This window comes from Artemia sp. Qi Xiang Cuo, chromosome 9 (assembly GCF_049724085.1).
Source record: "Artemia sp. Qi Xiang Cuo chromosome 9, ASM4972408v1, whole genome shotgun sequence".
In the NCBI taxonomy this organism is placed as follows: domain Eukaryota; kingdom Metazoa; phylum Arthropoda; class Branchiopoda; order Anostraca; family Artemiidae; genus Artemia; species Artemia sp. Qi Xiang Cuo.
This window is the reverse complement of record NC_142802.1, coordinates 31872778-31899452: the sequence shown is the minus strand read 5'-3', so window position 1 is coordinate 31899452 and position 26675 is coordinate 31872778. Positions and strand designations below refer to the sequence as shown.

The 26675-nt window shown below is 34.2% G+C and overlaps 1 protein-coding gene across 1 annotated transcript in view; it reads left to right on the top strand.

Annotated features, from left to right (window-relative positions):
* The window catches only part of LOC148948576 (lysosomal alpha-glucosidase-like), a 73456-nt gene that overhangs the window by 43516 nt on the left and 3265 nt on the right, over positions 1-26675 (top strand). The window lies entirely within an intron of this gene.

Here is a 26675-nt window from a genome sequence, read left to right as displayed (position 1 = left end):
CGAAAGTGATTGGAGGGTGACTAGCCCCCCCCCCCCACGCCCATCATTCCCCCAAACACATTCAATAACAATTTTGAGATAGCCATTTTGTTCATCGTAGTTGATTTCCAGATAGAAAATATGTTTTTGAGGAGGACACTCCCCCACAACCCTCAGGACAAGGGTTTTAAGTTATGCCCTGGGGGCATATAAGGTTTTGATAGAAGGTGTTGTCGTAGAAACTTCAAAAAAGGCTCATTCGATTGGAACTTCAAAGCGCTAGTGCCCTTTTTAATAGTCAAAAGTGATTGGAGGGTGACTAGCCCCCCCACGCCCATCATTCCCCCAAATACATTCAATCAAAATTTTGAGATAGCCATTTTGTTCAGCGTAGTTGATTTCCAAATAGAAAATATATTTTTGAGGATGAAACTCCCCCAAAATCCTCCAGGCAAGGGTTTTAAGTTATACCCTGGGAGCATATAAGGTTTTTATAGAAGGCGGTGTCGTAGAAACTTCAAAAAAGGCTCATTCGATTGGAAATTCAAAGGGCTAGTGCCCTTTTTAATAGTCGAAAGTGATTTGAGGGCAACTAACCCCTCTCTCACGCACACCCTTACTCCTTACACATCCAATCAAAATTTTGAGACATCCATTTTATTAAACGTAGTTTTAAGTTCTGGAAATTAGGTTTTTGAGGATGATAACTCCCCCACATCCCTCAGGGCAAGGGTTGTAATTTAAGGATTCTCCGAATCCTTCATATTATTTCTTATGGAAGGGATGCTCGTATAAACTTTAGAGAGGCCTCATTTGACTGGAAATTGAAAGTTCTTGTTCACTTTTTAATAGTCAAAAGAGATTGGAGGGCAACTAGCTCCCCCTAACGTAGTCTAAAGTAATGTAATTTACTTAATTAACGCAAAATTGCGTTAATTAAACTTTCTCCTAACGCAAGTTTATCGGATCAACCTATTTCCCCCCCCCTAAAAAAAATCCTGGATCCGCCCCTGGTGTAAGGGCACTATAACTTTTAATTTGTAATTCAATGAACCCCGTTCCAAAGCTTATGCGACCACCTCTTCCATATAAAGTGCCCCTGGAAAAATAAATAAGTATTAATTCATTGAACCCTTATGGCTCTTTACTTAGGTAACGCTATAGCATTGCTTCTGACCTAAAAAATTGAGTAGAAATTTCAGCTTCCATTTTTATGAATATCCGAAATTATCTGAGGGGAACATGTTTGGGGGAGCATATTCCCCAGCTGGTAGATTTCTGCTGGGTGGAATTTAACGCGGGGGAATTATCAGCAGGAAAAGAAAATGTTTTTGGAGGGGGGAGGAATTTCCCAGGGGGTTTCCCCTGCTGTCTACGCTAAAGTTTTCTTCTTTATGCCAACTACACTGCCCCCATTCCAAAGACTTTAATAAGGTAAAGTTTTGTATGGAAAGAACACATGGTAAATCTACTATAAAATACAGAAAATTACTACCATAGTTAAAATCAGGTTAAAATGCATACTTTGCAATAAATGATAAATTGTTGTGGCACAAAAATCCAAAAAGTGGTCAAATCAGAACGACACTGATCTTTCTGCATAAACAAATGGAATAGCCTAACTTCTGTCTTTTGAAGCTATTATTTCGAACCTTTCATTGTTGCGTGAAAAAATCAGGTTTGATTTTTAAGAGGCATGTAATTAAGCTGTCTATAGCAAAGGCCATAAGGCTTCAATGTTTTATTATTATTAATTTAAAAAAAACTTACATACAAATAAGTTTTCTAAGAAGAGTAAAGAGCCATTTTGAGCTCAGGGTCAGTAAAAATTAATTCCTATTATAGTTAAAATTAAAAAATACCAGAAATTACTGGTAAAGAATAAACAAAACCCTAAACAAACACAAACTAAGATTAACTATCTTACAAACATAAAGATAACCTTTGCAGATATAAATAAATAAATAAATCTTATATAGCTTTAATATTTTTTAATTATTTCCCCCCCAGATCTGCTTTATATACAAGGGTTAAAATTACCATTTTGTTAAAAATAGTTGAAAGGTTAAGTAACAAAACTCTGGCGTCGACAAAACCCCCCGGGGCCCGGGGGCAGGAAGGGATTCTCGTATAAACTTCAGAGAGGTCTCATTTGATTGGAAATAGGAAGTTCTAGTCCAGCTCGTAAGAGTCAAAATTGATTGAAGGGCAAATAATCCCCCCACGCCTGTTTTCCCCACCCCTTCCTTTGAACTAATTCTGCTTGTACCTGAAGGCCCAATGAGAGTTAGAATGTTTTGGTATTAACACACACCTATTAGGCATCTGCTCTCCTCTCTAACAAGGAAAGAAAGAGAGAGTGTAAGGCAAAGGTGGATCCAGGGGAGGGGCGAGGGGGGCGCTCCCCCCCCCCCCTTAAGTAATCAAAAGTAACGTAACGTATTTTGTTTACGCAATTTTATGTTTATTGAACTGGCTATTTTCTCAATCCATTCATTGTTGCCAGTCACTATTAAGAGGTCATGGACGCTTTCCTTTGTTCGTTTGCAAGGTTTTTATCAAAGACGTAATCGTATAGACTTTGAAAAAAGCCTCATTCGATTTCAATTGAAAGTTCTAGATCCGTTTTTTAAAGTCAAGAATAATCGGACAGTAGGGAACCCCCCCCCCTCCCATGCCATAAAAACTTGAAACTTTTTGCAATCAAAAACGGACAAATATTAATTAAAAAACATCTTTCCGAAAAATAAGTTTTTCAAAGAAAAGTAAAGGCCATTTTAAACTTAAGCTCAGGAGATAAAAATACCTGTTAAAATTCAAACTCAAAACGATTAGAAATTACTATTAAAGAATAAATAAAACCAAAAACGAACAGAAATTAAATAAATAATCATAGCAAAAAACATACAACAAATAATAATATAAATGAACAAATAGATCTTAAAGCGAGTAATGCTTACATTGAATATGAAAATCAAGCTTAAAACGAAAAAAAATAGTTTGCTATTAAAGTATAAATGAAACTTAAAACGAACAGAAATTAAATAAACAATCAATACGAACAAGCATGCAATATATATTAATGTAAACGAATAAATAAATCTTAAAACAAGTGAAACTTAAATTGAATATGCAAATCAAGTTTGAATCGAATAAAAATAACTACAAACAAGAGTTTGGGTATTGCCTCACTGCAGAAGCCTAAAACCTACTGCATCATTGGCGCTTTACTGAAAACGAATTATATTACAAATGTTTTCTTTTGTACTTAATATTGAAGATAAATATTAAAATTACAGTAAAATTTTGAAATGATGAGCTTTCAGCAAGTAATATCATTATACGTAAAATATTAAGTTTAATTTATTAGTTCTTTCCAAGATTGGTCAAGACAAATATAGTTTCACTACAAACAAAATTTGGATACTGCCCCCTTCTTTAACTGTAAAAACCTAAAGCCTTCTTCGTCATTGGCGCTTCACTGAAAACGAATTACTCGTATATTACAAATTTATTCTTCTCCAGTTCATACAGCATTGAAAATGAAAATAAAAATTGTAGTGAAAAAAAAAAATCTTGAACTGATAGATCTTTCAACAATTAATATCATTATATATCTAATATTCAATTTGATTTTGTTTATACTTTCCAAGACTGTTCAAGGGTCGTATAGTTTTCAGTAAGGCGCCAATGACGCAGTAGGTTTTAGGCTTCTGCAGTGAGGCGATACCCAAACTCTTGTTTATAGTTATTTTTATTCGATTCAAACTTCATTTGCATATTGAATTTAAGTTTTACTTGTTTTAAGATTTATTTATTCATTTACATTAATATATATTGTATTTTTGTTCGCATTGATTGTTTATTTAATTTCTGTTCGTTTTAAGTTTCATTATACTTTATAGCAAACTATTTTTTTTTCGTTTTAAGCTTAATTTTCATATTCAATCCAAGCATTACTCGCTTTAAGATCTATTTATTCATTTATACTATTACTTGTTGTATGTTTTTTGCTATGATTGTTTATTTAATTTCTGTTCGTTTTGGGTTTACTTTATTCTTTAATAGTAATTTCTGGTCGTTTTGAGTTTGAACTTTAAAAAGTATTTGTATCTTCTGAGCTTTAGTTTAAAATGGCCTTTACTTTTCTTTGAAAAACTTATTTTTCGGAAAGTTTTTTTAATTAATATAATTAAAACGATTACATAAATATAAAGGCTATGGCACTTGCTTTATTAAAACTCGTCAGGTATCGTAAACAAACTCCACACCATTCAACTATTACTATTCTAAAGTCTTATCCCCCCCCCCCGTTCATTTTATCAGCCCTTTGTACACCTATTGTACAAACTAAACTGCGTCGTTCTTCATTTTCAACACAGCAGTTACGAAGTAAGATGAGTTACTTAGCAAGAAATAAAAACAAACTCTTACAAAGATGGCATTGAACAGAAATAAATATTTTTCCATCGAATTTAGTGACTAATGGTCCGTTCAGATGCATGGGAAAACCGGCGAGAAAAAAGATCGGTACGGGGTGAAAAGTTTTCACACGATAGGTGCAATATTTTTCCGAAAAAGCACAGATAACATGCCATTGTACGCGCCAAGTCTCTAAGCCAAATGTATTTCTTGCCAAGTATCTTCCTCTTTCGTGCTAGCTTAATACAAAGCATTACTTGTGTTGGATAAAACTGATGATTCACCGAATCTCGAACTTTTGCGTGCTTAACAATTTACATGCTTTCCATTTCCAAAAATGCTTGCTCATTTTTGCTCGGCGACACACGAAAAACCGATCGGTACAATAAGGAAACTACAAAATATTCGTAGCCCCAAAACTGACTGGTACAATGGAAAAAACCGGTCGGTTTTCCCATGGTACCGAACGGTTTTTGAGCGTTTTCTCTTACGTATAAACGGGCTATAAAGTCAGTTTACTGCAGGTCATTGGTGATAAAAGCAAAGAACTGACCGTGTTCAGTAGTATTTGTGTGCCATTCGTACAGTCAAAAGAGTGAGGGAAACTTTAGCACTTCAACATGGGGTTTATTTAAGAAATACTAGCACTTCTCACAGCACAGCGTTGCCCGGCAAAAGTAGAAAAACTCAAAATAAGCTTAATTTTGATCGGTTTGAATATCTAATAGTGATCTATGTTAATTTGAATCCAACCTTAAAAGAAAACTCTGAAATTAAAATAATCACATAAATTACTTAAGTACATACAATAATAACATAAATCGCATAAAAACAATAATAATCACAGTTATACTTGTTATCATTCTTTGGCAAAACAAAAGGAAAAATGAAACAGATAAAAAAATATATAACTAATAGTTTTATTTACGTTTTTATAATTATTCCATGGATTTTCTGGGTAATGCTAGACGGCATTCATTGTTTTTCAGGGAAGAACTTGAGTTTACTCTCTCACAATCTTTTGTGCTGTTTATCCTGCAACTGATTGAATGCTTATTCCTATTGTGGCTGAATTCTAATTTGCAGCTGAACTGTACAAATGTGATGAGAAACCATAAGCTTTTTAAAATAAAGTCTAATAAAAATAGGGCACCAAATACTTCGAATATTAAGCGCTTGAAAAAAGAACTATTTTAAACACTTCTGCCTGTATCTCCTTTCTAATGTCGTTCATTAGGGCTAAATGGACGTAGATTTATTTAAAGTCTACGTGTAAAAAAATTTCAGCTTTTTTCAAACAAAACAGTATTTTTGTTGCAACAACTTATGAGGATTTTCTTTCGCTCTGTACATCAAATTTTAAGCAATGATCTTCTGCGCCCGCAATTGGAATATATACAAATTCACCTTTAAGAACATTTAGTGTTGCTTAGTCATATTCAAGAGAAAAAAAGTCGAAGTAAGAAACAATCAAAATGTTGGTAATCTAAACCCAATTTTCAAGTTTAAAGCTGATGTTAAACCAAAGATAAAATGTATATTACAGAGATGTCCACCTGAGGAATTATTTGATAAATTCTTTGCTCCTGCTCCTCTATTTTGATTCTCTCCAAAAAAGTTTCCCTAAGTGTTGCCTGTTAAAACCAATCTTTTTCAGAGCATTTGATTTTTACCTACTTACTCCCTTTTTTGCATGCTGACCATGGTCTGCATAGCGCAGGTCTCCTGATTTTCCGCCTTCGGCCGGGAACTCAATGCGGGGTTGGGGGCAAATTATCCGACACTTCTTTTGTTTCCCCCCAAGATTACTTAAGGTACGCTTGTAGAGCTAGGTAGACTCTGGCTGAGCTTACAGAGTCACACTATTAACCCCCCTTTCAAACAAACTAACCAGCGACACCAGGGCTCCAACCCGAGTCCTCAGCATTTCAAATCTACCACGCTAACCACTCCACTAGGACGCTTTAATTGGATCTTTACAAACGAAAATAAAGAGCATTAAATATAACATATGACATAGTTGTAAATTTTCTAATTATTACTGACCAGTTTCAATCCTATGATCGTTTACTAGATATTGATTAATAAACATGAATTGATCATTTTAACAAATCAATCGTTTAATAAACATGAGAGCACTGTATTAAACATACAACACCATCATTATAAATAGCCTCAAGGCCCACCAATTACGCAACCCCTTTTTTAACATTGTAAGATAGGTTCATTAATATCTGTAAGCCTATTATATACCCTTTATCCATGGGCGTAGGGAGGGGGGCTGGGGGGGCAGCTGCCCCCCCCCTAGACCTTCAAATTGACATTAGATATTGCTGAAAAAGCAGATGGTTTGCAAAAAGCAGTTGATAAAACTCCATCACACTATCGACTGCCCCCCCCCCTAGACAATATGCTGCCGAATGCTGCCTACGCCGATGCCTTTATCAGTGGGTAACATATACCTACTTTCTGAAGGTAAAACTCCTCTTTAATTTCAGAGTTCTGAATTTCAAGTTTAACTTAGCTCTATATTTGCATAAAAGCTATTTTTTTACTATTACCCAAGAAGGTGGTATAAGAAATAATATTTATTAGAAAAATAAATCCAGTGTCAAGCTATAAAAACGGGATCATTTTTATTAATTAGTAAATCATCGATTCAAAATAAAAGCGTAATTTTTGTAAACCATCTAACTAAAAATATAATTTGTCAATGTAAATATAACCGTGTCCATTGGATCGGAATTTTATTGAGAAATTATATTTTTCATCAATTAATTATTGAGATCTAACCGATGACATATACTACGTATATTATACTACTATATATTTTGTATACTACGCGATATCGACGATGGACTTGTCTGAAAACTGTTCAACCATGATTTTTTTTTTTTCTACATTGTGTAGCTCCCAATAAAAACAATGCCTGAGACCACTAAATGTCACCATTTTCCAAGACAGGCTGTTTGTTTTGTAGGTATTTTTTTTTTTTAATAAAAGAAAAATTAGCATAATCTTAAAGGAAAATTAATTTCGGAAAATTTAACGTAAAATGGCAATTTCAAAGAGCTACATGACATTGACCAGACAACTGGTAATAGATCGACCGATCGTCCTTGTATAATTTGTGATATTTAACATAATGAACAAAGTTAACGACATGAATTGTAATTACTTCATAATAAATTAGAATTATATTAATAACATTGGGTGTCCACTAGACGGCGCTTAAATGACTCAACATCAACCCCTCCTTCAGCAGCCGAAGAGGATAGGTTATTCCACTGTTCCGTGACTGCGTCAGTAAACGGAAGCTTTTGATTTTTTTGTCTTTTGCTTTTTGACATAAAGCTAAAAGAGATGACGGAGAGTTGAATGGTATGCTATTGAGTTGGCGAGGATCCTCCAGGGCCATTGACGGCACATAGGGCATTGACGTTTCGATTGCAAGGTTGTTTTTACAGTGACTGGTAGCCAGCATATCGTCCAAACTTGAGGAAGCAGCGATCGAACCCCGGGCTCTGTACTGCCAAGCAGAGATCGATCCACTACACTACCACAAAATTAAGGGTAAGCAGCCTCCAGGACCATCGATAGTGCATGGGGTGTCAACAATTAATTTATATCCGAATTCGTATGATTTGAAAAATTCTCCCAATTTACAAAAATTTCAGGAAAACTTTGAGAATATTCAACATTAGATGGACACACTAAATACAAAAGACTTTTGTTCTAGCATGCGACAGGATTTCTGCAAAAATCAAAGCTTTATCTGCATGACAAGTCAGACTCCTGCGTTCATTCCTTGTATAAGGGGAATTTTTTTTTTTTTTTTTTTTTTTTTTTTTTTTTTTTTTTTAGTAGCGTACCGTAAAGATTGACCTGTTTTGAAGCATCCTAGCATAGAAATAAGTTTTTTGTTAGCAAAACTATGGGATCTTTGTTGTAATTAATTAAAAAAAACTTTTTTCACAAAATGAGTTTTTTTTAAAAGTAAAGAACTCCATTAAACCAAAAATGAACAAAGAAAATTCACATAATCTACGAAACATACAACTTCCAGAAATCAGTATCAATAGATAAATGAAACCCAAAACGAACAGAAATTAAAATAAATAACAGACTCAAACTCAAAACGATCAGAAATTAATGTGAGTAGGTTCAAAACCCCTATTCTTTCTAAAAGCCAGAATATAATTCGTACTCTACTGAAAAAAATCTTTTAAATGTTTTCACTTTTATAACTTTAAGAAAGCAAAAATTAATTACGATTTTAAGGAATAAATATCACCATATGCATATTGAACTGACAATGCACATTCATTTGAATTTTGTCCAGTAAAGTTCAAATTATATTCTGGCTTGAACCCTACTCATATTAATTTCTGCTCGTTTTGGGCTTCACTTATTTATCGATACTGATTTGTTGTGTGCTTGGTAGATTATGTGATTTTTTTTTTGTCCATTTTTGGTTTAATGGAGTTCTTTACTTTTTTTAAAAAACTTATTTTGTGGAAAGTTTTTTAAGTTAATTTCTGTTCGTTTTATATTGACATAGTCTTTTTCAGGGAAAAAGAAAATAATAGTTTGAATCTTTCTGGTTTTCCTTTAAAATTTCATAATTTGGCCTGCTGGGAGAAACTTTTTCAGCGATTTTTAACAACATATACTCTTTTGAAAATCATGACACAAACAGTATTGTCTAATTTAGTCATATACATCCTCTAGTTGACCTGATAAAGAAAAGTTAATACCACTCCCAAAAAATTATATCTATGCTCTTTTACAGCCTGGATACAATTACAATCTTTTGATTTAGTAGAATTTTAGGAGCAGAAGTAGTAATAGAAGCAGCCCCAAACATTTGAACTTAATTCCCTCAGTCGTTCTTGGTATGTTGCTGATATGTCTTATTGGCAACCAGCATGCAAACAGTGTGTTTTAATTTAATTTTAAAGCGCCATTTAGTTTTTAAGCATAATGGGCAAATTACAAAACTGTGGGGGGTTGACCTAACCAACACCCCTAGAGATATAGTTGCTAGACCATTCAGCTATTCTGGACAAAACGGTTGTCTTAAAATTTTGATTGGAAGTGTCTGGAAAATTATGAGGTAAAGAGGAGGGCTGATTGCCCCCCAATCACTTTTGACTCTTAAGAGGGCACTGGAACTTTTAATTTGCAATCAAATTAGCTCCTTTAAGATATCAACGATATTACTCGCTATGATAGAGTATTGCTGCCTATGTCCTTATATGCCCTTTTAATGCCTGCATGCATATATGTTTTTTGTTTAATTGAACCTCCTCCTAAACGTACCCTAAAAGGTTCAACTGAATTCCATTAGTGTCGTTAGTTACAGTAACCTTAGAAGCAGCACACAGTGTCTTCTGGCTAGCTCAAAATCTAGAACCTGTGAAGGTATGAAAGTGAAATTTTTAGAGAATATTTCGGTTGTACGGATGACAAGCTGCGATCCGTACGCAGGTAGTCAAAAGGGCATATCAGCAAAATCTTAGGAACAGTTTCGTGTGTGAAATTAAAACTTACAACGCTTGTTGTGGGGGGTGTTGAACTAACCAAAAGACAATATTTCCATCACAATACCACTGCTTCTATTCCTAAAACTACTGCTATTATTAGTATTAGTACTATTAACTGTACTCCTATTGCTACTACTATATTTGCTGCTGCTACTACTACAACTAATAAACCTAAGGGTATTAAGGCGAAAATTGTGGGCAATATTGTTACTGTATTGAAATAAATCAAAACACACAATGCCCATATAGACTGTCTAACAGGACATATCAGCAATGCTTCAGGGTCGGTTGAGGATATTAACTTAAAATTTCATCGTGTGTTGAAGGGGATGTTGAAAAAAAAGGTGCTATTTGCATACTGCTACTAATGCTATGACAACTATTTCTACGCATAATTACTGAACCTTTCAGCATGCTGAAAAAATTGATGTCTCAAAACTTTCTTTGAGTATTTGTTATGAGAAGTGATGAGTGTGAGGGAGGAGGGGGTTTCTCTCAAGTCACTTTGACTCTTAAAAAGGGCACTATAACCAATTTAAAATCAAATGATACTCATCTGAATTTAATACGACTACCCACTCCATAAAAACCTTACATGCCCCTAGGGCATAACTTAAAGCCCTTGCCCCAGGGCTCTTGAGGGTTGTGCAAACCCTGGAAGCATTGTTATTTGTTCTTTGGACTATTAAAAAAAAATTTCCATCGCACAATTTCAATCAGATGCATTTGGTGAAAAGAGGGGTAGTTGGGGGGGGGGGTGCTACTTGACCTCCATCACTATTGACTCTTAAAAGTCAATGTTTTAGAGAACTTCCGATTTCAACCAGAACTTCCGATTTCAACCAAATGAGCCACCTCTAAAGCTTATACAACCATCCCTCCCAGAAGAACCTTAAATACCCCAAGGGCATAACTTACAACCCTCGCCCTCAATCTCTGGTGGTTTGTATCAACCTCAAAAGCCTTGTTATATGATATTTGGACTATTTTGAACAAAAGGACTCTCTCAAAATATGTATAAGATGCATCTCAGGAAAACACGACGTGTTTTTGTGTGTGTGGGGGGGGTAGCTCCGCTTTGATCACTTTTACTCTTAAAAAGGGCACTAGAACTTATGATTACCAATCCATCGAGTCCAAAGCATATACGACCACCCTTTTTATAAGAACCATAAATTACAACACTTTCCCTGATAGCTGTAGGGGGGGGGGGGCTGTATTCATCACAGATATAATTTACAAAACCTTCAACTACAATGAATAAAATTGTTATCTCCAAATTTTGATTGGAGGCATTAAGGTAAATTCTGGGCGTGGGGGGGCTTGATCTTAAATCACTTTTATTCTTAAATAGGAAACTATAACTTTCAATTTCAAATCAAACAAGCCCCATCTGATGTTTATACGACCGCCCATTAAAACCTTATATGCCTTCATAAAATAACTTACAACCCTATCCCCAGGGCGCTGGGGGCTTTTGTCATCCCTAGACATTATTATATGTTCTTTGGGCTATTCTGAAAAAAAATCGCTGTATCATAATTTCAAGAAGATGCGTTTGGTGAAATGAGGTATTGTAGGAGAGGGGGGGGGGCTAAATTCCGTCCATCACTTTGACGCTTAAAAAGGAACTAGAACTTTCAGTTTTTAGCCAAATGAGCCTCTTCTAAAGTTAAACAGCCATCCCTTCCATATAAACCCTAAATACCCCCTTGGCATAACTTACAACCCTCGCCAGTAGTATGGTAATAGGCACCACTGAAGATACATGCACTTTCACAAGCCTGAGGCATGGATATGTGTGTAGTTTAACCGGTACATTAGCTTACCAGGGCGAGTCACCTATGACTACGAACGTTATAATAGTAACCACTGAATATAAATGCACTTTCACAAGACTGAGGCATGGATATGTGTGTAGTTTAACCGGTACATTGGGTTACCAGGGCCAGTCACCTATTACTACGAACGATACATGCCTTAGCAGACAGGTTTTCTAATGTGACACTAATTTTTTTGTGTGTCAATCGGTTAGAGAGAGCTGGTGGTTACTCCATATGATAACTTGATTAGTCGGTTTTTTAAAATACTTGGCAAGCTATAATGTACTCAAGCAAAAACCCTATATAATGCTCATACACTGCATTCCAATTTTCATTATGTTTTAACACATTGATTATAGTACACTACATATTATTAACTTTGAAAACAATGGATTCGTCAATTTTAAATTTTAGTAAACTTTTCATTATTTTATTTCCCAAAAAAAAAACAAAAAAAAAACTTTTTACTAGTAAATTCAATTTTCAGGGGAACTTAGCCCCCACCCCACCAACAAAAAAAAATCTTAAGAATATGATGAGTATATTAGATAGAAACGGCAAAGCACGCTTTTTTCTATTATGTAAATAAAATCTCTCCTCCACAGCTATGTTTACAAGTTTTAATTGTTTTGAAAAAACAGTTCTTTATCATTCAGAAACAAGCTTTTTCCAAACATGTTGTATTTTTCCGGTTTGAATGAAAAGCTTGCGTGTTACAAAGAGAGTGACAGTTTTGGGAGTCAAATTTCACAGGCTCTTGCTATAAACGGGCTTAACGCATAGAAAAAAACAAATAAAACCCACGGCTTAAAATACATTGAAATTTGTGGTATCTAAGCCACATGTTTTGGCCCATGAACTTAACCTTGAAAAAAAAAAACACATTGTTGTCATTAGGAGCTTAAAACCTCTTCGAAAGGGTTCTTTGATATGTTGAATTTGATGGTGTGATTCTCATTAAGATCGGTTGACTTTGTGGGAATCACTCAAATCACCCCTTTTTCAAAAATAAGACAAACTTTCCAAGGCTCACAGCTTTTGATGGGTAACATTAAACTTAACGAATTTAATATACATGAAATGAGCATTAAAGGCCAATTCTTTTAATGTACAAATTGTTTTCAAAATTTTCTTTTTTTGAGTGATTCGGTTACAATTGGGCCGAGTCACTCCTTTCTTACAGTTTGTTACCACGAATTGTTTGATTATTATATTAAATTGTTTTTGCTCGTTTTAGAAATGGCTGTTTACTTTTCTTTAAATTAAAACTTTCTTTGGACGATGTTTTTTTACGTATTTTTAATTGGCATGTTTTTTTTTATTGGTTTGCCGAAACATTGGCTTGTTGTAACTTACAAATAACCTTATAAATTGCAAGGGTTTTCTTTTTCTCTGCTAAAGAATTAAAATGTTCGATTATTTTAAATTCTGTAAAAATTTTAATTTTCATTCAAATACTCAATCAGAATAGTTTACTGCAAAGAATTTTTTAAAACATTTTTTAAGGGAAGAGGAGGGGGTTAATTATTAATAAGAATGGAAAATCTGTGTAGTTTTTGATGTTCTATACAATTAAAACATCCCTGGTCCTATCCTCGAATATGCCTAGGAATCTCGGCCTAATTTCATATTTATATATTTTATTTGGTATTCCACAGCGGTGATTTTCACCAAAGCTGATGTTTATAAAGGTTTTAGTAATAGCTTAAAACCATTAAAACTGGTAAAACAAGGCGAATAGATGTCCCGCAGACGATGCTTGAGTTCCAATAAAACTGGTAATTTTCGAATTGTATACAGGCCTATAAAATTTCTAACACCCTGAAGGCTCATGTATCTCATTAGCCTAAATATGTGCATGATAATTCAGTTATATTGTGCCGAAAATTTTTTACATGTCAATCATGAAATAGCATTATTCACCGCATGCATATAAGGAGTCGATTTACTAAATCATTAAAATATTTTTAGAATATCTGTTTAAAACTTACGTCGATAATCACAGCTAGATTGCCAGATTCCTTCTCTGCTTTGGAATGGGGTGCGAGAGGAATTACAGTTGATCTTTTTGCATTCAATGATTCAATTAATCCCGTCTCAGTCTTATCCAGAGTTTCATCCAATTTTGCGCGTTTTTGCTGCGATGATTGATCAACAACATTCTAAAATGACACAATTTAATTAGGGACTTCAATTTTTACTTATTCAGAATATTAATGGAGGGACATTGGGTCTATCAATTCCATAGTACCAAACACAAAAAGTTGACAATTATAGATTTTTTTTTTATATGCATAGCTTTTAAAACTTTTTATATACCTAAATTGCGAAATACTTAAAATCACAGAAAAAAGGAAGAAGGAAGACTCCGACATAATCTAAACCAAAAAATTATTAAGTATATGAAGGGGGTCGCCCTCTAGTCAATATCTCGCCCCTTTACGCTAAAGTTTTTTTTTTTTTTGCACTTTCAAAAGAGGTATCTATTATAATTAACCAGCCTTTATGATTCAAGAGTTCGTGATTTGAACAAAATTCGAACTTTAGCGTAAATAGCGAGGTATTGACTAGGGGTAAACCCCTTAATACATGTGATAAAAACATATAAATATAGAAGTTTCGTTATGTAAGTTAATTCGTTAGTTAATTCATAACTCAATTTTGAGAAAGCCATTTTTAGCCAACAAATTTGTAAGCATGCTCTTCTTAATCAGATAGTGAGAAAACATCCCTTTACAGGTACAAGAACGTAGTGATTTGATTATTTTATTGGTGAAACTACCTGTCCTGTTTTAATATTAACACCTTTCTTCAGGTGGAAAGGATGAAAAACGATTTTACTATTTTTATAGCGAAACTGACTGGTCCTGTTTTTGAATATTTACCGAAATTTGATGAAAAAAAACAGGGACTTTTTAATTAGAATAGAAAGCTTTTTTGAAAGCGCTAACAGCTTTAGCGTAAAGAGCAAGATATTGAGGAGAGGGGGGACCTTTCATATCTGCCGAAACTAACATAGAAAGTCCAGTTTCAGAATTCCTATCAAGTCGAACAATAAAGCAAAAACGAAAACAACTACAAAAAAAAACCCAATTTTAAACAGTTTTTGGGAAACAAGGTGAAAGTAAAGTGCAACTCGTATAAATGAAACCTAAAACAAACCAAAACTACAATAATTAACCGAGTCAAACTCAAAACGAGCAGAAATTAAAATAAGTTGGGCGCAAACCCCTATGCCTTCCCAAGACACGAACAAAATTGGCACTTTACTGAAAAAATACAAATGGTTTTACTTTTACACCGTTAATAAATCAAATGATATTAACATTTTGATTACTAAATATCAATATATGTATATTAAACTGACAATGCACATTCACTTGTATTTTTCAGTAAAGTGCAAATTTTGTTCTGGCCTTGGGAAGGTATAGGGGTTTCGCGCCCAACTTATGTTAATTTCTGCTCGTTTTGAGTTTGACTCGGTTAATTATTGTAATTTCTGTTCATTTTGGGTTTCATTTATTTATCGATGCTGATTTGTGGCAGTTTCACGATTGGTTGATTATTTGATGTTATTTTTGCTAATTTTTTGTTTAATGGAGTTCTTTACTTTTCTTTAAAAAACTTATTTTGTGGAAAAAGTGTTTTTTTTTTTATTTTTTCTAATTAATAACGAAAATCTTTTTGTGGGAATAACTTGTGATTTTGCGATGAACATCATTTTTGTAATGAGACCCAGAAAGCATTTCAAAAAAAATTCTGCCCTGGATTTGCCATAAATTCGCTGCTTACGCTGAATAACCAAGTAAGCAAATATATCGAAGAAAAGAAGACGTCTATAAGGGTATTTCAGTCCTTTACGCACATGTAAAGGAACCAATAGCTTCCCCCCAAAAAGCTAAATAGTTTGAAGACTGAAAATGATTTTTATATTTTAGAATGCTGTTGATCAATCTTCACAGCAAAACACCGATTCTACAGATTGTATTATGGAAGTTCATTACACTGAGGATAGGCTATCATATACTTCAGATGATTTGGTGAGGAGGGGGCCGTCGGGTCGGCTCTTTGTCGACGATGACGAGCGTTTATATTATGACATGCCCCCACTGGTGAATATACTGATAGTAGAAAATAGTGATGATGATGATGATGTTCAAGTAATTGAGCCTGACATCATATATTTAAAGAGTATTATAAATATTGATTTAACGAATAAATAAAGGATTAGAATAATGATTTTATTTAAATAGCATGGACAAAAAATGAAATGGATGATTTCTTAAGAAGAAGAAGAAATACATTACATAGCTAACTTCTATGATTTTTCAAATTAAGCCCCTTCTTATCAGATTCAAAACACTTAATATGCCCAAGCATGGGTATCAAAATTCCAGTTTTTAGAGTTTCGGTTACTATTGAACCGTGTCGCTCCTTACTTACAGTTCGTTACCACGAACTGTTTGAAAAAAAAACGGTTGCTTTACAATACGAACATCCTTCCAGTTTCTTCATATATGGAATAATTTATGCTCATTTCGACTATTAGTGTTGTTCCTTACTTTCAGTTGAAAAAAAAACTTGTTTTTTTTTTATTTAATCCACTACAGCTTTTAGTCTTCGCGATTTTTGTATTAACCAGGAGTTTTGTAACAGCATGCGAACAAGCTATTAATTGGTTTTAAGAGTTTCGGTTACTATTGAGCCGTGTCGCTCCTTACTTACAGTTCGTTACCACGAACACAATAGAAAAAAAAATAAGCACGCATCTGTTATCTTTCTTCTGACAAAAAAAAATGAATAATTCCACATTTTTGCAGAGAGGAGCTTTAAACTTCCGAAGTAGGGTTTTCTGATACGCTGAATCGGTCGGTATGATTTTGATTAAAGTTCTATGACTTTTAGGGGGAGTTTCCTCCTTTATTCAAAAATAATGCAAATCTTCTCAGGCGCATAACTTTTGATTGGTAAAACTAAATTTAATGATTTGAAATCACTTATATATTTAAAATCAGCATAAAAATATGATTCTATTGATGTATCCATGGGTATCAAAATTCCGGTTTTTAGAGTTTCGGTTACTATTGAACTGTGTCGCTCCTTATTTACAGTTCGTTAACACGAACTGTTTGAAAAAATATTAGTGTTGTTCCTTACTTGCAGGTGGAAAAAAAAATAGTTTTTTTTTTATTTAATCCACTACAGCTTTTAGTCTTCGCGATTTTTGTATTAACCAGGAGTTTTGTAACAGCATGCGAGCAAGCTATTAATTGGTTTTTAGAGTTTCGGTTACTATTGAGCCGTGTCGCTCCTTACTTACAGTTCGTTACCACGAACACAATAAAAAAAAAATAAACACGCATCTATGATCTTTCTTATGACAAAAAAAAATAAATACAAAATTCCACATTTTTGCAGATAGGAGCTTGAAACTTCCGAAGTAGGGTTTTCTGATACGCTGAATCGGACGGTATGATTTTTTTTTGTAGTTGTTTTCGTTTTTGTCTTATTGTTCGACTTGATAGGAATTCTGAAAACAGGATGGTCGAGACTAAATCAAACATGTGGTGAAATAATAACGAATAATTGTTCAAACTTAAATTTTCTGTAAAGCTATGTCTAGCGATAAACTTATTAGAGTGACAAAAACTTTTTTCTTGGGTTGATTTAGGTTCACTTAGAGTCGCGCGCGACTCTAAGTGAACCTAGATCAACCCAAGAAAAAAGTTTTAGGTCACTCTAATAAGTTTATCGCTAGACATAGCTTTACAGAAAATTTAAGTTTGAACAATTATTCGTTATTATTTCACCACATGTTTGATTTAGTCTCGACCATCCTGTTTTCAGAATTCCTATCAAGTCGAACAATAAGGCAAAAACGAAAACAACTACAAAAAAAAAATCATACCGCCCGATTCAGCGTATCAGAAAACCCTACTTCGGAAGTTTCAAGCTCCTATCTGCAGAATTGATGAATTTTGTATTTTTTTTTTGTCAGAAGAAAGATAACAGATGCGTGTTTATTTTTTTTTAGTTTTTTCGTGGTAACGAAATGCAAGTAAGGAGCGAGACGGCTCAATAGTAACTGAAACTCTAAAAACCAATAAATAGCTTGCTCACATGCTGTTACAAAACTCCTGGTTAATACAAAAATCGCGAAGACTAAAAGCTGTAGTGGATTAAATAAAAAAAAAACTAGTTTTTTTCCAACTGAAAGTAAGGAACAACACTAATATTTTTTCAAACAGTTCATGTTAACGAACTGTAAATCAGGAGCGACACAGCTGAATAGTAACTAAAACTATAAAACCTGGAATTTCGATACCCATAGATACATCAATAGAATCATATTTTTATGGATATTTCAAATATATAAGTGATTTCAAATCCTTAAGTTTAGTTTTACAAATCAAAAGTTATGCGCCTGAGAAGATTTGCCATATTTTTGAATAAAGGAGGGAACTCCCCCTAAAATTCATTGAACTTTAATCAAAATCATACCGACCGATTCAGCGTATGAGAAAACCCTACTTCGGAAGTTTCAAGCTACTCTCTGCAATTATGTTGAATTATGTATTTTTTTTTTGTCATACGAAAGATAACAGATGCGTGTTTATTTTTTTTTATGTTTTTAGTGGTAACGAACTGTAAATAATATGAAACACGGCTCTATATTAACCAAAACTCCATAAACCAATTAATAGCCTGCTCACATGCTGTTACAAAACTCTTGGTTAGTACAAAAATCGTGAAGATTAAAAGCTGTAGTGGATTAAATAAAAAAAAAACTAGTTTTTTTTCCAACTGAAAGTAAGGAACAACACTAATAGTCGAAATGAGCATAAATTATTCCATATATGAAGAAACTGGAAGGATGTTCGTATTGTAAAGCACCCTTTTTTTCAAACAGTTCGTGGTAACGAACTGTAAGTAAGGAGCGACACGGTTCAGTAGTAACTGAAACTCTAAAAACCGGAATTTTGATACCCATGGATACATCAAAAGAATCATATTTTTATGTTTATTTCAAATATAGCTCGTATAAGTGATTTCAACTTCTTAAATTTAGTTATAACAATCAAAAGTTATGCGCCCGAGAAGATTTTAATTATTTTTGAATAAAGGAGGAAACTCCCCCTAAAAGTAATAGAACTTTAATTAAAATCATATCGACCGATTCAGCGTATCAGAAAACCCTACTTCGGAAGTTTCAAGCTCCTCTCTGCGAAATTGTATAATTTTGTATTTTTTTTTGTCAGAAGAAAGATCACAGATGCGTGTTTATTTTTTTTTTATTGTTTTCGTCGTAACGAACTGTAATTTGGATGCAAGATGGATAAATATTAACTTAGACTCTAAAAACAACTTAATAACTTGCTTACATGCTGTTACAAAACTCCTGGTTAATACAAAAATCGCGAAGACTAAAAGCTGTAGTCGATTAAATAAAAAAAAACTAGTTTTTTTTTCCAACTGAAAGTAAGGAACAACACTAATAGTCGAAATGACCATAAATTATTCCATATATGAAGAAACTGGAAGGATGTTCGTATTGTAAAGCAACCGTTTTTTTTTTGAAACAGTTCGTGGTAACGAACTGTAAGTAAGGAGCGACACGGTTCAATAGTAACCGAAACTCTAAAAACTGGAATTTTGATACCCATGCTTGGGGATATTAAGCGTTTTGAATCTGATAAGAAGGGGCTTAATTTGAAAAAATCATAGAAGTTAGCTATGTAATGTATTTCTTCTTCTTCTTAAGAAATCATCCATTTCATTTTTTGTCCATGCTATTTAAATAAAATCATTATTCTAATCCTTTATTTATTCGTTAAATCAATATTTATAATACTCTTTAAATATATGATGTCAGGCTCAATTACTTGAACATCATCATCATCAGCATTATTTTCTATCACTATATTCACCAGTGGGGGCATGTCATAATATAACCGCTCGTCATCTTCGACACAGAGCCGACCCGAAGGCCCCCTCCTCACCAAATCATCTGAAGTATATGATAGCCCATCCTCAGTGTAATGAACTTCCATAATACAATCTGTAGAATCGGTGTTTTGCTGTGAAGATTGATCAACAGCATTCTAAAATATAAAAATCATTTTCAGTTTTCAAACTATTTAGCTTTTTGGGGGGAAGCTTTTGGTTCCTTTACGTGTACGTAAAGGACTGAAATACCCTTATAGGCGTCTTTTTTTCTTCGATATATTTGCTTACTTGGTTATTCAGCGTAAGCAGCAAATTTATGGCAAATCCAGGGAAGAATTTTTTTTTGAAACGCTTTCTGGGTCTCATTACAAAAATGACGTTCCTCGCAAAAACATAAGTTGTTCCCACAAAAGGATTTTCGTTCTTAATTAGAAAAAATTAAAAAAAAAATTTTCCACAAAATAAGTTTTTCAAAGAAAAGTAAAGAACTCCATCAAACAAAAAATTAGCAAAAATAACATCAAATAATCTACCAATCGTGAAACTGCCACAAATCAGCATCGATAAATAAATGAAACCCAAAACGAACAAAAACTACAATAATTAACCGACTCAAACTCAAAACGAGCAGAAATTAACATAAGTTGGGCGCGAAACCCCTATACCTTCCCAAGGCCAGAACAAAATTTGCACTTTACTGAAAAATACAAGTGAATGTGCATTGTCAGTTTAATATACATATATTGATATTTTGTATTCAAAATGTTAATATCATTTGATTTATTAACGGTGTAAAAGTAAAACCATTTGTATTTTTTCAGTAAAGTGCAAATTTTGTTCGTGTCTTGGGAAGGCATAGGGGTTTTGCGCCCAACTTATGTTAATTTCTGCTCGTTTTGACTTTGAATCGGTTAATTATTGTAGTTTTTGTTTATTTTGGGTTTCATTTATACGAGTTGTACTTTACTTTCATCTTGTTGCCCAAAAACTGTTTAAAATTAGGGTTTTTTTTGTAGTTGTTTTCGTTTTTGCTTTATTGTTAGACTTAATAGGAATTCTGAAACTGCACTTTCTATATTAGTTTCGACAGATATGAAAGCTGCCCCCACTCCTCAATATATTGCTCTTTACGCTAAAGCTGTTAGCGCTTTAAAAAAAGCTTCCTATTCTAATTAAAAAGTCCCTGTTTTTTTTTCATCAAATTTCGGTAAATATTCAAAAACAGGGCCAGTCAGTTTCGCTATAAAAATAATCAAATCGTTTTTCATCCTTTCCACCTGAAGAAAGGTGTTAATATTCAAACAGGACGGGTAGTTTCACCAATAAAATAATCAAATCACTACGTTCTTCTACCTGTAAAGGGATGTTTTCTCACTTTCTGATTAAGAAGAGCATGTTTACAAATTTGTTGGCTAAAAATGGCTTTCTCAAAATTGAGTTATGAATTAACTAACGAATTAACTTACATAACGAAACTTCTATATTTATATGTTTTTATCACATGTATTAAGGGGTTTACCCCCTAGTCAATACCTCGCTCTTTACGCTAAAGTTCGAATTTTGTTCAAATCACGAACTCTTGAATCATAAAGGCCGGTTAATTAGAATAGATACCTCTTTTGAAGGTGCTAAAAAAAAAAACTGTAGCGTAAATGGGCGAGATATTGACTAGAAGGGGACTCCCTTCATATACTTAATAATTATTTGGTTTAGGTTATGTCGGAGTCTTCCTTCTTCCTTTTTTCTTTGATTTTAAGTATTTCACAATTTAGGTATATAAAAAGTTTTAAAAGCTATGCATATAAAAAAAGATCTATAATTGTCAACTTTTTGTGTTTGGTACTATGGAATTGATAGACCCAATGTCCCTCCATTAATATTCTGAATAAGTAAAAATTGAAGTACCTAATTAAATTGTGTCATTTTAGAATGTTGTTGATCAATCATCGCAGCAAAAACGCGCAAAATTGGATGAAACTCTGGATAAGACTGAGACGGGATTAATTGAATCATTGAATGCAAAAAGATCAGCTGTAATTCCTCTCGCACCCCATTCCAAAGCAGAGAAGGAATCTGGCAATCTAGCTGTGATTATCGACGTAAGTTTTAAACAGATATTCTAAAAATATTTTTATAATTTCGTAAATCGACTCCTTATATGCATGCGGTGAATAATAATATTTCATGATTGACATGTAAAAAATTTGCGGCACAATATAACTGAATTAGCATGCATATATTTAGGCTAATGAGATACATGAACCTTCAGGGTGTTACAAATTTTATAGGCCTGTATACAATTCAAAAATTACCAGTTTTATTGGAACTCAAGCATCGTCTGCGGGACATCTATTCGCCTTGTTTTACCAGTTTTAATGGTTTTAAGCTATTACTAAAACCTTTATAAACATCAGCTTTGGTGAAAATCACCGCTGTGGAATACCAAATAAAATATATAAATATGAAATTAGGCCGAGATTCCTAGGCATATTCGAGGATAGGACCAGGGATGTTTTAATTGTATAGAACATCAAAAACTACACAGATTCTCCATTCTTATTAATAATCAACCCCCTCCTCTTCCCCTCAAAAATGTTTTAAAAAATTCTTTGCAGTAAACTATTCTGATTGAGTATTTGAATGAAAATTAAAATTTTTACAGAATTTAAAATAATCGAACATTTTAATTCTTTAGCAGAGAAAAAGAAAACCCTTGCAATTTATAAGGTTATTTGTAAGTTACAACAAGCCAATGTTTCGGCAAACCAATAAAAAAAAACATGCCAATTAAAAATACGTAAAAAAACATCGTCCAAAGAAAGTTTTAATTTAAAGAAAAGTAAACAGCCATTTCTAAAACGAGCAAAAACAATTTAATATAATAATCAAACAATTCGTGGTAACAAACTGTAAGAAATGAGTGACTTGGCCCAATTGTAACCAAATCACTCAAAAAAAGAAAATTTTGAAAACAATTTGTACATTAAAAGAATTGGCCTTTAATGCTCATTTCATGTATATTAAATTCGTTAAGTTTAATGTTACCCATCAAAAGCTGTGAGCCTTGGAAAGTTTGTCTTATTTTTGAAAAAGGGGTGATTCGAGTGATTCCCACAAAGTCAACCGATCTTAATGAGAATCACACCATCAAATTCAACATATCAAAGAACCCTTTCGAAGAGGTTTTAAGCTCCTAATGACAACAATGTGTTTTTTTTCAAGGTTGAGTTCACGGGCCAAAACATGTGACTTAGATACCACAAATTTCAATATATTTTAAGCCGTGGGTTTTATTTGTTTTTTCTATGCGTTAAGCCCGTTTATAGCAAGAGCCTGTGAAATTTGACTCCCAAAACTGTCACTCTCTTTGTAACACGCAAGCTTTTCATTCAAACCGGAAAAATACAACATGTTTGGAAAAAGCTTGTTTCTGAATGATAAAGAACTTTTTTTCAAAACAATTAAAACTTGTAAACATAGCTTTGGAGGAGAGATTTTATTTACATAATAGAAAAAAGCGTGCTTTGCCGTTTCTATCGAATAGACTCATTATATTCTTAAGATTTTGTATTGTTGGAGGGGAGGGGGCTAAGTCTCCCTGAAATTTGAATTTACTAGTAAAACGTTTTTTTTATTTTATTTTTTTTTGGGAAATAAAAGAATGAAAAGTGTACTCACATTAAAAATTGATGAATCCATTGTTTTTAAAGTTACAAATATATAGTGTACTATAAACAATATGTTAAAACATAATGAAAATTGGAATGTAGTGTATGGACAGTTTATAGGGTTTTCGCTTGAGTACATTATAGCTTGCCAAGTTTTTATAAAAACCGACTAATCAAGTTATCATATGGAATAACCACCAGCTTTCTCTAACCGATTGACACACAAAAAATTAGTGTCACATTAGAAAACCTGTCTGCTAAGGCATGTACCGTTCATTGTAATAGGTGACTGGCCCTGGTAAGCCAATGTACCGGTTAAACTACACACATATCCATGCCTCAGGCTTGTGAAAGTGCATGTATATTCAGTGGTGCCTATTATACCGTTCGTAGTAATAGGTGACTGGCCCTGGTAAGCCAATGTACCGGTTAAACTACACACATATCCATGCCTCAGGCTTGTGAAAGTGCATGTATATTCAGTGGTGCCTATTACCATACTACTCTCGCCCCTAATCTCTGGGGTTTGTTTCACCCCCAAAGTCCTTGTTATATGATATTTAGACTATTTTGAATAGAATGGTTATCTCAAAATTTCTATTAGATGCATTTCTGGACAATACGAAGTGTGTGTGTGGTGGGGGGGGGTATCTGCCCTCCGATCACTTTGACTCTTAAAAAGAGCACTAGAGCGTCTGATTAACAAACCAATGAGCCTCCTCTGAAGTTTCTACGACAACGCTTTCTATAAAAACCTTATATGACCCCAGGGCATAACTTACAACCCTTGTCCTGAGGGCTACGGGGGGATTTGTTATCCTCAAAGACATAATTTCCGGATATTTCAAATACGTTGAACAAAATGGCTATCACAAAGTTTTGATTGAAATTGTTTTGGGAAATGATGGGCGTGGGAGGGGAGTAATTTGCCCTCTGATCACTTTAGACTAATAAAAAAGGCACAAATCTTCTCAGTTTCCAATCAAATGAACCCTTTTTGAAGCTTCTACGACAAAACTTTCTATAAAAACTTAAATATCCAAAGGGCATAACTTACTGCTCTTGTCCTGAGGGCTATGGGGGAGGGTTGTCATCCTAAAAGAGATAATTTGCAGACCTTTCAACTACGTTGAACAAAATGGCCATATCTAAATGTGGATCGGAAAGGTTTTGGGAAATGATGGGTGTGGGGGTAGGGTGATTCTCCCTCCGATTACTTTTGAATATTAAATAGGGCAATAACCCTCTTAATTTTCAATCAAATGAGTGCTTTTTGGAAGTTTTCACGACAACGCTTTCAATAAAAACCTTATATGCCCCAAGGGCATAACTAACAACCTTAGTCCTGAGGGCTTTGGGGGGGGGATTGTCATACTCAAAGACGTAATATCCGAACCCTTCAACTACGTTCAACAAAATGCCTATATCAAAATGTTGATCGGAAGTGTTTGGGGAAATGATTGGCGTAGGGGGGGGGAGGGTATTCGCCCTCCGATCGCTTTTGACTATTAATAAGGGCACTATCCCTCTCAATTTCCATTTAATAGAACCCTTTTTGAAGTTTCTACGACAACGCTTTCAATAAACACCTTATATGCCCCAAAGGCATAACTTATAACCTTAGCCCTGAGGGCTTTGGGGGGATGTCATACTCAAAGACGTAATTTCCAGACCCTTCAACTACGTTCAACAAAACGGCTATATCAAAATATTGATCGGAAGTTTTTGGGGAAATGATTGGCGTAGGGGGGTGTATTCGCCCTCCGATCACTTTTGACTATTAATAAGGGTACTATCCCTCTCAATTCCCAATTAAATGAACCCTTTTTAAAGTTTCTACGAAAATGCTTTCAATAAAAACCTTTTATGCCCCCAGTGCATAACTTACAACCTTTGCCCTAGGGGCTGTAGGGGGTATATCATCCTCAGACATAGTTTTTGGACCTTTCAACTACGTTGAACAAAATGGCTATCTCAAAATTTTGATTGGATGTGTTTGGGGAAATGGTGGGCGTGAGAGAGGGGTCAGTTGCCCTCGAATCAATTTCAATTATTAAAAAGGGTTATAGCCCTTTCAATTTCCAATCAAATGAACCCTTTTTGAAGTTTTTATGACAACGCTTTCTAAAAGAATCGTATATACCCCCAGGGCGTAACTTACAAACCTTGCCCTGAGGGGTGTGAGGGTGTAGTCATCCTCAAAGACCTAATTTCCAGAACTTTCAACTACGTTGAACAAAATGGCTATCTCAAAGTTTGGATTGGATGTGTTTGGGGAAATGGTGGGCGTGAGAGAGGGGTCAGTTGCCCTCGAATCAATTTCAATTATTAAAAAGGGTTATAGCCCTTTCAATTTCCAATCAAATGAACCCTTTTTGAAGTTTTTATGACAACGCTTTCTAAAAGAATCGTATATACCCCCAGGGCGTAACTTACAAACCTTGCCCTGAGGGGTGTGAGGGTGTAGTCATCCTCAAAGACCTAATTTCCAGAACTTTCAACTACGTTGAACAAAATGGCTAGCTAAAAATGTTGATTGGATCTGTTTGGGTAAATAGTGGTCACGAGAGAGGGGTCAATTGCCCTAGAATTACTTTCGACTATTAAAAAGGGTACTAGCCCTTTCAATTTCCAATCGAATGAGCCCTTTTTGAAGTTTCTACGACAACACTTTCTATAAGAACCTTATACGCCCTAAGGGCATAACTGACAACCCTTTCGCCCTTTACAACCCGGAACTTTCAACTACGATGAACAAAATAGCTGTCTCAATATTTTGATTGGATGTGTTTGGGGAAATAATGGGCGTAAGAGGGGGGTTAGTTGCCCTCCAATCACTTCCAACTGTCAAAAGGGGCACATGCCCTTGCAATCTCCAATCGAATCAACTCTTTTTGAAGTTTCTACGACAACTCCTTTGATACGAAGTGTTCTGGTATAAAAGAAAAAAAAATACATTGTGCCCACATCGTTCTTTACTTAGGCAGCGCTATTGCGCTGCCTATGATCAGAAAATGCCGTATGGAAAACTGTACCTCAAACATATGGTAAAACATCATTTTTGGCAAAAACCAACAATATGAGCAGTGTACAGCAACAACTGTGGTTTAGAAGAATTAGGTTTTGTTCGTCGCATCAAAAGATAAACACCTAAAATTTGTTTATTAAAAAACTTGTATATTGCCTAGATTGCTTTTGTTCGTGTTTTCTTGAAAATACTTCCGCAAAACATTGCCCATCAATTAAAATAGATTTATTTTGCAAATCCAGTAATGGTCTAATGCAGAAGG